This window comes from Astatotilapia calliptera, chromosome 14, assembly GCF_964374335.1.
Source record: "Astatotilapia calliptera chromosome 14, fAstCal68.1, whole genome shotgun sequence".
In the NCBI taxonomy this organism is placed as follows: domain Eukaryota; kingdom Metazoa; phylum Chordata; class Actinopteri; order Cichliformes; family Cichlidae; genus Astatotilapia; species Astatotilapia calliptera.
In genome coordinates this window covers 36,930,117-36,939,576 of record NC_137435.1, presented here as the reverse complement: position 1 = coordinate 36,939,576, position 9,460 = coordinate 36,930,117, and positions in this window count along the sequence as shown.

Genomic DNA, 9,460 nt, shown 5'->3' with positions numbered 1-9,460 from the left:
TACAGCTCCAACAGGACAATGTGCCCCCCCCCCCCCCCCCCCCCCCCACACACACACACACACACACAGTAAAGCTGCTCAGAAACAGTTCTAGGATCAAGACAAGGAGCTCAAGGCATTGACCCAACCTTAAAATGTCCCAAATCCCCTTCCAAGCAAAGACAACATTACCTGGGCATTATGCATTAAAGTTAATGATCAAAAATGCAGATCTCTCTGTTATTCAAACTGAGAGAGAGAGAGAGAGAGTCGTTGTGCTCAAATCAACTGCCCTTACTCAGACACACCTGACCAGTCTCACAACACTGCTTTTCAAAGTAAGCCAAACACTGAGCACTCACAGAGTCCAAACGTCTCTGGTACCTCACTATCTGGGCAGTATTTCCTTTTAAGGCATTAGTACTTTATTGTGAATATAATCATTTGGTTTTCTTTGTTTGTTTGTTTGTTTTTAACATATTGTACTTTAAGTTTGTAGTGCAGTAAAAACAAGTACAAAGGCTTTTGTTATATACCCTGTTGAAACACATTTATACTTGACATAAGTCTTTTTTTTGTGTGTCCAGTTTGGATCTTTACCATCAGAATTGTTGTCTTAAGGCCAAGAAAGATGCCAAGCGGATTTATTTTACCAAGTGGATCATCATGGTCTTGCCATATTGGTCCATTTGATTGACCTTTATTATAATTATGAATTTATTTTATTTTCAGTTGCTACAAACGGGACAGACATGACTGGGGGATAGGACAGGGAGAAAGAATGAAAGAAAGAGAGGGAGAGAAAGAAAACAAAAGGGGAGAAGAGACGGTGAGAAGGGGGGGAAGAAAGAAAGAAAAAAAGAAAAACAAACAAAGCACCTGGATCACCTGTATGGAGAAAAAAAACAGAAGAGAAAGCAAACAACAAAGAGCAACATAATAAAAAAACAGCACCATCACAATAAACTAGCTAGCAGTAGATAACAGTAGATACTAAATAATAAACGATATTGTGCAGCACGCAAGATAGACAGCGCACAATGTGCTTTGAGGCAGCAGCCAAGAAAGGTGTAGTCCGCGTCTGTGAATACCCGTGTGTACACCTGTGTGCATACCTGTGTGGATCAGCATGCTTGTATTCCAAAGGTTTCTCCATGTAACGATCTGCTAGGGAGTGTGGGGAGCCATAGCCCCGTCCACCAGGGTATGAAGCAGGTATGGAGGAGATCCAGGCCTCAGATATCCAGAGGCCCCAGAGTACAAGGACCCGAGGAGGACCCCCAAAGGGGGGGGGAACCGTGCCACCCTCCTGGGAAGAGCTGAGTAGAGCCCCAAAGGAGAGGTCACCCCACAGCTACGGAGCAGAGGCCAGAGGGGGTTGCAGTGGCGTGCCCGCGGGCTCTGCCGGCAGCCAGCTGTGCCAGAGAGGACTGAGCTTCAGGCCCAGAGGCCCCCGGAAGGAGCCCAGCCGGGCCACAGGCGCCCGGCCCCGCCAATCGGCCACCAGGAGTGAGCCGGTACATACATGAGCGCCCAGCCCCAGACGACAAGGACCACCAACACACCAACGTCTGAGGGCATCAGCCACCGGCAGGGAGTGTGGTGAGGGGAGATAGGCCTCCGTACTTTAGAGGGCCTGAGATGTACCCAGAGAGGTTAAGTCTAAGACCCAACCTGACATATAGACACAGACGAACAGGCACACGCGGACACAGACGTGCATTCCCACCCCATATGCACAACCAAATACTCGGCACTCACCCAACGTGTAGACAGACACAAATAGACACTGCACAGACAGTCACACTCCCCAAACATACTCTATATCCCAGGTCCAGGTACCCCCGCCCTCAGAGGGGCAAGCCGCACCTAGACCCAGGAGATGTAACCCTTGTCTCTGGGGTGGAGGCAAGCGGACCACCTCCTTATCTGCAGTAGCAGGGAGGCCCCGCATCCCAGACCCCAGTCTGACGGCTAACAGAACCGGGGTGAGTGAAGACCTCAAACCTCCCTACGCCCGCTCATATGTAGTGTTGCTGCGTGCTGTTCTAAAGTGCATTTAAAACTCAGGAGAGTTTTACTTGACATAAGTTTAAGTATAATTATTTTGTGTTCATTTCATTGTTTAGTAAAGTTTATTTACCGTACATGTTTAGTAATACATTGAACACAGGTTTTAATCACAAGATTATTTCTTTTTCTAAAAAATACAAAACAAACTTTTCACAAAAAGTAAGGTTATTTGTCATTGGCAGATGACTTTGCAAGTTTTCGTGGATACAACCCACATCCACAACGCTGCTGCTCAACCCACAAATGCATTTACCTTACAATTGTGGCACCAGTCAAGGAGAAAGAAACAGGCTTTCCAGTGGTATAAGATTATAAATTGGGAGAACATCTCTTAACTGTCATAGATCCCAACTGAGTGAACAAAAACAGCCAATCAAACAAAGAATATAAAAAATCAGGAGATGCTTTTTGTCCTAAAATGCAAATCATTCAGCAAAGTAAGAGACACTTTAATTCCAAATTTCAGTCAGCTGAATGACATCTCAAAATTAAAATAAGTTTTACTAACAGACTGCTTAAATAAATTACAAGAAATCTTTCCCGACAGAGTATGGGTTATGTTAATACTGACCTGCAAGCTCATTAGAATTGCACAATCTCTGTTTTTGCCTTATGTAATGTACATACATATACATTTGCATGTTTCAATAAATCACTATACCCATTTTCCATTTTTCCTGCTAAAAGTATTGAGAAAATGAGTGGTGACCCAACCTTCTGGACAGTACTCAAAAGAGTCACAGAATAAAATTTGACAGCCAAATGTTCACTTTTTAAAATGCAGAGCCGTTCAGCATAAATTGCTATTCAGAATATCAACCAACTTGTCAAGCACAAGAAATGTACATTCTCTGCATTTAAAAGATTTTGTTGTTTTTTGACAACAAGTGATGGTAGCTCAATGAATAAGACACAGTATAACTGTTTGTGCATGATTTTTCACAAACATTTGACATTTTGACACCCTGGGTTAACTTAGAGAGTTAATAACTAGCTTTGTGTGGCCACTTATTGTGTGTTAGTTGCCTCTTTCAATCATCAGATGACAAAATGGTGATTTTATACAGGAGAAGCTGAAGACGTGGAGGCGTGTAAGACTGCAACTCTGCTTCCGGGTCCCAACTCTGGATAAAGTAAAAGAGACGGACAAGACACTAACACCTATAAAAGAGAGGAAACAAGTGAAGTAGCTGGAATGTTGGAGTGTTTCTTCAGTTTAACTATAACAAGTGGACTGATTTGGATAACACATGTTGGATTTGATAAATTGTATAGGAGGACAGGAAGAGTGGTGTGAATGTGAAAACCTGCACACCACTCCTCTTGACCTGTACAGGTTCAGTAAGACAGAAACTTTTGGGCTACCTCTTGGTCTCCTGTATCTCCCAAGAGGTTCATTAAAGCATTGATAAACCACCAACAAGACGACACCACTGCCATCATCGATACAGGTTGAAATATAGGTTCAAATTCAGAAAGCTTTAAAGAATGTGGTTACATCGGCTAATGATTGGGGCTTTAAAATATCTATTGATAAAAATAAGTGTATGATAACTGGACATAAAACGAAGGGACCAACTAAACATCTGCAAGTCTACGGAAAGGACCTTGAGAGAGTCAAGCAGTTCAAATTGATCAAGAAGCTGGATATAATTTGGTCGAAAACTCTGCACCACTCCAATATTGTCCTTTTAATAGAAATGTGTGAAATGCCTTTGAAAATGAGAAAATATAGGCTTGGGCTGAAGTATTTAATAAAAAGAAAAGGACAAAATGTAATAGTTCTGGTTAAAACTGGGCTAGCACTGGGAATTCTTGGGATCAGCAAAGAAAGTCAAAATCAACTTTAATGAGGAGTTGAAATCCATCACATGAAAAAATTGGCTTTGTTGACATGTGTTAGGTATTTTAGTACCATGGTAGCATTTACTGGATATTGTTTTATAGTGACATTATACAGGAAAACTCTGTCATTCAATAAGGCCCCTTTGTTTTAGTTATTTTTCTCTTTGACCCAAGAATTGATGTGTGAGAATCACAGGCTGGTACAAGGTTGAAATACCACAGAGATCACTCCCTCAGCTACATTAGTTTCTTAATCTTTTAGGAGACACCTGTTGAAGGCCAAATGGTTTGTTTCAGATTTCACTAATGAAAGAACTCTTTGTTTTGTGCCTTGAAAATATGTCGCTGAGATAATCACAATTGTAGCTGAACTAATAAACTACACAAAGGATGCTTCTTCACCCAAGGGCAGGAAGACGCTCCCTTATCTTGGTCTGTACTGGTTTAAATTGATAATCTGCTGTCTCATGAATTTTACCCTCTATATAAACTGTTGTACTTGTGAATAAAGTTGAGTCAATTTGGGAAGACAACCTGAAGCAGTCTCTGTTTTCTTGTTCTCCCAAGCTGCTCCCGAGCTCGTACTAACACGCTGAATGGCATGCTTGAATATTACTTGAGAATATATTTGACTGTGTTACAGACTAAGGGACATTCTCTGCTGATAGACGTCCACGCCTCGAAGGAAGTCGATCCACGGATTAGGCCCTGGAAACCGTTTCCTTCAACATGGATGTGTGTTCTCCTGTCTGTTGGTCAGGTATACCATCATGGCTGATTCTAGGTCCATACTCAACAAGAACAGGAAAAAGAACTCAGTAGATATCGTAAAAATAACCTACTCTAGGATGGAACACCTTTGGATTGGCTATTTACAAGTTTATACAGATGGGTCAAAGGTCATGTAAGTAGCAGAGTGGCTTGTAGTGTGTACATACTGAAAACAGAGTTTTAAAAAAAGCTTGTGTATATCAGATCAGTTTTATGGGCTCTCTGGTGGGTTGAGGACCAAAGGCACGATACTGCATCATATATACAGTGATTCAGCTGCAGGTTTTTTAGCATTTAAGGAGCAGAACCAGACCTGACCTGACTCTAGAGACACCTCGATGTAATGCAGCAGCATGTTCATCAAAGGAAAAAGCTGTTCAGAGACTTTGATCAACTGGAAAAACTGTTTTCAATATTTTTAAAAGGAAAGCTGTTACATTACTTATGCAGTGCTAACCTGTTAGAGAATATAGAGACCTGAGACTGAGCGTGTGGCCTAGCTCGCTTATCTAGAAGAAAACTTGGGAAGTAGTGAACAGTAGATGGCAGCAACACGCCATTGTTTCATCTAGCCTGCCAAACCAAAAGAAGCACCCGCCTCTCCACAAAGTAGTAGTCAGACACAACACACAGGTTTACTTGCTAAGTAAGGTCAGCTGTACCAAAAAGGGTCGCACCAATAACTGTGGTTAATATGCACGACGTGGCTTCATTTCCTGCCATTTTTGGAAAACAATGATGTGTCCGGAGTCAGGTGTGCTCGCTGGCTCTAGTGAACCTTGACCTCCCTGTCAGGTAGTGATGGTCCGCTCGAAGCTGAAGCTCCGGTGCGTGTGTCAAAAAAACCAACACACTGCTTCAGAAGCACTGTGTCGAAGCTTGACTCGTTTGGCCAGAGTCACGTGATCGGTGACGTCCGAAGCTTCATTTAGAGCCTAACTGCTTCGGTATCTGATTCAATGGTTTATAAGGAAGCAAATCATTCGCGGGATTTGTGGAGTGTTTGATGGTGACAGCGAACCACTGATCATTCCACTGAGAGATTTGGAGCCAGCGAGGAATAAAGGAGGTTCTGTTGTGTGGGAGAATTTTGAGTTGATTTTTGTCGATCAGGTGGGTTTTCCAGCTTTGTGTTCTGGCCGTTTGCTTTTGTTTTGTGCGTGTTTATTATATCTGAAAACGGGAAAAAGGTAAAATGTCAAAAATCTGCTTCCATAATATAAATATCATTAAATAACTTTAGAAAAACTTCCACTTGACTCTTTACATGTAATGTTGTAAAACTATATATTTTATTGTTTAATTAATCTGAAAATGTTAGTCTGCCAAATGTGCAGCAATTGAATTTCTTTATTCTCTTTAGCTGATAGTTTGTGGGGCCCAGGTAGACTGTATAACTGCATCTCTACCAGTTTCTCTGCACTCCAGCCTCCTCTGTGCCATGTGAAGGGATTTTCCTTAAGGCAGGAGAAATTATCTCCACAAAAAGGAACAGGTTCAGTCATCGCACACTAGAACAAATTCTCTTCTTAAATAAAAATGAGAAAGGGTTACCTTAAATGCATCATGTTTTTAATTTGCAAGTTCATAAGCATTTTCCTTTTCCATTTCACAATCAATTCTACCCCCAGGTCAAAAATATGTCTGGGGAAATTTCCCTAATATAATATTATTTATAAATACACCCGTCCACTGCCAGACTGCAACTGCACCTTATGTACATTCTGTAGTATTCATTCCACCTCATTTAATTTCTGTATATAAGTTTAGATTAGTTATTTATAGTTGGTTTACACAGCTTTGTGCATGTATGTGTACGCATGTGTAATGTATATATAGACGTGTGTGTGTGTGTGTGTGTGTGTGTGTGTGTGTGTGTGTGTGTGTGTGTGTGTGTGTGTGTGTGTGTGTGTGATGTACATTGCTGTGCTTGAGAGTCACCATCTACCGGAACCAAATTCCTTGTATGTGTCTGCACATATACTTGGCCAATAAAGACGATTCTGATTCTGATTCTAGCGATTAATTGCATACCTGCATGGAGGCAGGACCTCACAGCAGAAGCATACTCCATAATGTGTTGTACATTATTATATGTATATATTATATGTAACGTGGTATTTTTCAATTATTGTATTTACCAACATCAAGAAGTCACAAGCAAAGAAAGACCACACCATGGTGCATAACAAGGAGAGTTTACTGGTCAAAACTATTTATTAAACAAATAAAACACATTTTTTTAACCACCAAAAAATACACGTTCAAAGCAACACAACGGCGGCCCAATATCAGACAGAATTCCACTCAGTAGAGTGGGCAATCATAATGAAGCAGTTGGTTTTATTTTGTGGATTCACGCTGCTCTTCATATTTTAGGCCACCAGATGTCACCAGAGAGGACTGTGTTGAAAAGCTTCGAGTAATGAACCGTTTTTCAACACACGCTTCAGTGCTTCAGAAAGCGTCATTTGACCATCACTATCAAGCTATCAAGCTGGTGAGTTTGGCTGTGTAATTTACACACCTACATCATCGCATGAAAATCTCTTAAAAGTTTATTTTGTGTCACAGAAACAGTAATATTTCAAACGCTTTACCCGCCCTCCTCCGCCATTTGAGTTTTGGACGAAATGCATTCTGGGATATTTGGCTGCACGCTCGATAGAATGGGAGGAGCGAGAACACATCCGGGCATTTTGAGCGTACTTGGAACACTACTTGGTCTGCGACTGATGACGTATCACAACTCAAGTACATACAAATACGCATATTGAGAAATGGCCAGAGTTTTAAAGAGGAAGTGAAGAAAATATTCCCGTGTTTCACTTAAAAAGGGATTATGTTCAAATGAATGGTCATGTGAGAACATGCTAAAGACAAATCTAACTGAAGTATAATTACTTTAACTGAAACTTGAGTTATATCCATAGTGAATGTTCAAATGGGAAATAGATTTTCTATTTTAAGAATAACACAGAAAAGAAGAAAATGTAATGAAGTGATTTTGAAGTTTAAACTTAAACCCTGTATTAAATCATGTACGTGAAGTCAGATAGGCCCCATTGTAATTGCTCCGTTTATTATTACTATTATTTTCCCCCAAAATGGTCTTTTTAACATGCTCAAAAACTCATAAAACTGCGATATTTTTGGTTAAAACTTTTGATTTTGCAAATTTTGTTGTACTTTTGCAAACTCCTAGGGATTTTATCGGCTCAACTTCATATTTGGTCAGTCTAAACTACAGAAACTGCAGAGCTTTTGCGTTTTCTTCAAAGGCGGTGGCCGTGGCACCACAGCGAATTTTGATCATTCGCTATGGAATTTTAATATGCTGTCACCCACACATGCATTATCCAGTCTGGACCAAATTTTTCATATGTGATCAGGCTTTGACCCTGAACACATTTCATCTGCCATATTTGACAATGGTCAAAGCGCCACCTAGTGGGAACAGTTGGTCTTGGGTTACATTAACCTCTTAAGACCTGGCATCCACATATGTGGACATCCCATTTTGGGTTATATAGACCAAAATACTCAATTTTGCTCTACAAGGGCCTGATATCCACTTACAAGGACATTATACTGCTACTGTTCTATCGAAATTTTAAACGAATATCCTCATATGTGGCTCTCATTTTTCTTAGAAACAAAAATCAGGTAAAAAAAATCTGGTAATTCTTTGTTTTTACATTCACTGGTTCCCAATATGCCCAAATATCAAAGAGAAATGAAAAATGCATGCCGTGGAAGAGTTCAGGTCTTAGGAGGTTAAAAACTATGAGTTTTTGTTAAAGGGTGTGAAACTGGCAGCTTTGGCAAATTTCAATATTTTCACATGAAGCTCGTAATTGCTCCACAGGCATGAGAAGATCTAGCTCATCTTGATTACCAGAGTGAAGAAACACAAGGAGAGGGGACCCCCATATCCTCCACAGAGCTAGGGGACAACAACATGGACCCATCAATCATCACACAGGATGGAGGAGGACAGCAATAGCTGGCTGACCTGGTTTACTTCATCTGAGGGCTTAAGAAATGATTGCTCCAGAGGTGTGGGTCGTCCCAGGGTTAACCCTGAAGTTGCCTGGACCAGCCAAAATCCTGCTTTGTAGTAGATGCCTCTGGTCAGCTGGAGCCTTTCTCAGCAGTTTGCCGTTGGATCTCTTTGCGCCTTGTTGGCTCTGGCTTCCTCCATGCTGGTCATTCTAAAACTGTATGTGGTTCAGAGCAAACCAGCTTTTGTGGTTAAAACTGGAATGCGAGTTTATATTTTAACCAACTGACTTATTTTACTTTTGGTTTTGCAATTAATGAAATGTAACTTCACAAACACAAGAAATCAGTTGTATGCTGGTTTATAGCAGACAGGCATAAATTAGTAATCTGTTTTAGGTACCAAATTTATAGTGAAGACCAGAAGTATTAAAATATTAAATTACAAATTTGGAAACAGAACTGTAAAAGAAACAAAATTATGCTCTGATTTTTTTTTATTATTATTTTTTTTACAATTTATAAAAAATAGATTGAATTGGCTAATAATATCGTCTTATTGTCTGTGCCAGTGGATATATGGAAAAACATAACTGAATTACTTTGACGATGAAGATAAAATAAGTAATATATATATATATATTCTCCGGTGTCTTTATTTATAATGACCAAGTGTAATTCACAAAAGAAAAAAGGTATATGTTTCATACCAAAGATTTTGGTGTCACAACTCAGTTAAATCTGAACAACAATCTTCATGTCATTTATAGATTGCCTGTAGTCCACTGTC